Source organism: Miscanthus floridulus, chromosome 11, assembly GCF_019320115.1.
Source record: "Miscanthus floridulus cultivar M001 chromosome 11, ASM1932011v1, whole genome shotgun sequence".
NCBI classification, from domain to species: domain Eukaryota; kingdom Viridiplantae; phylum Streptophyta; class Magnoliopsida; order Poales; family Poaceae; genus Miscanthus; species Miscanthus floridulus.
The window spans coordinates 92350130-92353167 of record NC_089590.1 but is presented as its reverse complement, the minus strand read 5'-3'; the positions used below and the strand labels follow the sequence as shown (position 1 = coordinate 92353167).

General features: G+C 46.1%; 1 pseudogene; it reads right to left on the bottom strand.

Moving 5' to 3' along the window:
* Positions 1-401: 401 nt before the first annotated feature.
* LOC136492456 (uncharacterized) lies at positions 402-2673 on the bottom strand (annotated as a pseudogene).
* Positions 2674-3038: the final 365 nt, after the last annotated feature.

The following is a 3038-nucleotide window of genomic DNA, read 5'->3' as shown; positions in this document are numbered from 1 at the left end:
GAAGTGATAACAAATAAAGCTCATCTTGTCGGAAGGCAAGACCAATACATCTATTATTAAACAATATCTGACATTTGCCATTTCCAAAATGGCAATCATAGCCATCGTGGTCCAACTTTGAAACACTAATCAAGTTTCTTTGCAAAGAAGGTACATAAAGAACATCTCTAAGAAAAAGTATGAAGCCATCAGCAAGCTCTAGCAGAAGATCACCAACGGCCTCAACATCTGCTTGTACTCCATTTGCGACTTTAATGAAACTTTCACTTCTTTGCAAAGTTCTCATCGAACGGAATCCCTGTAAAGAATTAGCAACATGAATAGTTACACCTGAATCAATCCACCAAGTAGATTTTGAAAACTTGACATACAAGGATTCATTTACAAACGTAATAATGTTCTCACCTTTCTTTTTCATAATCAACTTTAGGAAATCGGGACAATCTTTTTTGTAATGTCCTCATCTTCTTGCAGTGGAGACATTGATCTTTATCTACTAGGAATTGCTTGTTCTGAGACTGTTGCATGGGACCCTTTCCAGGTGACTTAGAGGAAGAGCTGTTATTATAGTTCTTTTTCTTATTATCTTTTAGGTAGTTGATAGTACCACCCTGTGAAACTTTTATTCTTTCCTCCTCCTACACACACATGGCTATGAGCTTTTCTAGATCCCATTTTTCAGGCTGTATGTTGTAATTAATAACAAAAGTGTCAAATTCTTTAGGCAAAGAAGCAAAAATCAAATGAATAAGAAACTCATCCTTGAGTGCCAAATTCATTGGTTTGAGCTTAGATGCCAAATTGCTCATTCTCAGTATGTGCTCTCTAATGCCACTGCCGCCACCAGAGTACCTTTCTGTCACCAGCTGCTTAATCAGTTGGGTTGTATATGTCTTTGAAGAGCCAGGGAACTGACTCTTTATTCTTTCTAGGTACTCTGTGACCGTGTTATAGTCTGGAATTGAGCCCACTATTGCAGGCTCAATTGTATTCTTTATCACAGCCAAACATTTCTTATTGGCTGTGACCCACTTTCTATGTTTGAGGTCAAAAGACATCTTTACGGGAGCAAAGTTCCGCTCTCTGTTCTGCCATGCAGCATCAGTCTCATCAGTCTCCCTCACCGGTGCCTCAGGTTCTTTGGGACACGGTGTGGTGACTACCCAGTCAACCTCAGCCAAAATGAAGATCAAGTCGATCTTTTTCTTTCATTCAATGTAGTTATCCCCTTTGAGAGTTGGGATATCTTTGATATAAGCCATCAAGGAGTATCCTCCTGAAAACACAATTCAAATAGTGTGAGAACATAAATAATAACAATAACAATTGCATGCCTTATTTCCAACGTTGGTTAAAATTAAAACATACAATTGTTCTCTACACTAATTCTACATCACCGTTGGGCAGAAATAGAATTAATGCAAGACAAAACATTATAATGTTGCCATTAATCAACGTTGGTCAGAATAATAACAATATTATAATCCATTTTCAAAATTAAATTCTCCCGTAGGTTTCGAATTTAATAATGAAAATTACATCTTTAAATACGCAGCGGAAAACTTTCAATTTGATGAATTTTACCCACAGGGAAAAATACTTTTTCTATTTTCTTTTGAGCCAATTTCTATTTTTCAATTTTCTGGAAAAAAAAATGCGAAACTGGACTCAAACTTTTCTGTTTCAGCCCAAAACCGCAGAAACGGCTTGGCCCATCTCTTCGCGCGCGCGCAGGCCGCACCCAGGCCGCAACCTGGGCCTGGGCCGGCAAAGCTCCGCGCCCCGCACGCTCCCGCCTAGGTCAGGATGTGGCCCTCTCTCTCGGCCGTTGATCCATCATCGGACGGTCACGCGCGCGTTTCGCTCGGAATAAAACCCGACGCCGCGCGTCTCCGAGCCGAAACCCTAACTCATTCGGCCTGGCCCTCTCTCTCTCTTCGCCTCACTCTGCTCTCTCTTCTCACTCTCCTCAGCGCAACAACGCACCGAGCGAGCGAGCGGGCGAATCAGTGGAGCAGCCAGCCCCGGCGCCGTCGCCGGCCCCCTCGCCGGCGTGCACGTTCCCCAGCGGATGAGCACGCCGCCGTCGAGCGGCCTGGCCGCGACGCCCCTGTGGTCGGATCCCGGCGAGCAGTGCCCCCGAAGTTCGGCTCTTTCTTTTCCCCGCGTGCCGTCGTGCACGACGGCGAGGTAAGCCACCCCTTTCCCGTCTTCCCCTTTCGGTTTCTTTGGTTCTTGTGCTCGGATTTCATCCGATTTCCCGATTAGGGTAAGGGTTAGGGATTGGGTTCTATTGTATCCGGATCGAATACTCTTTTCATTCGTTTTTCCTTTGCTTTTGATTTGGAAAACCCTAGATCTACACCCTAGGCTGGCGAACTGCTAGGGTTAGGGTTCGATTTGTTTCTTTTTCTTTCCCCGATCTAGATCCGGATCGGTCAAAACTTTCTCTTTTCTTTTCCTGTCCTCGATCTAGATCTACGAACTAGACAGGCGTCTGATACCAATGTTAAATCCAGAGATCACCTAGAGTAGCATCTAGTCGGGTGGTTCTTTGTATTTAGGATGAACAAGTAGAAAACTTAATGAACTGTACTACAGAGTGATAGAGAGAGGAGAGTGGATGGGAGTGTACAGACCATCGGAGGGCACCGTCGAGGAGGATCCGGCCATCTCGTTCGGTCAGTGACGTTCTGCGCACGGGCAGCGATGGTCGGAGAAGAGTTGGTGAAGTCCGGCGATGCAGTAGCGGTGCAGTCAGGCCGATGGTGATGATGGTGGCGTCTTCCCGTCGCTGGCTGCGCACCCTTACCAGATCGGACTTAGGGTTTGTTGGTGGGGCGGAGTGGCTCATGGTGAACCTCGTACAATGAGCCGCCGGCCCCCACCACTTTATATAGCGCAGTGCGACGAGGGCCCACCAACCATGTAGGGTTGAGCGCCCCCGATCAGGGCGCGTGACCAAGGCCCAATAGGCCGTTGGGCTTATTGGCTGGGAGATCATTCCAACACTGCATACATGACATTCAGGTAAGTGG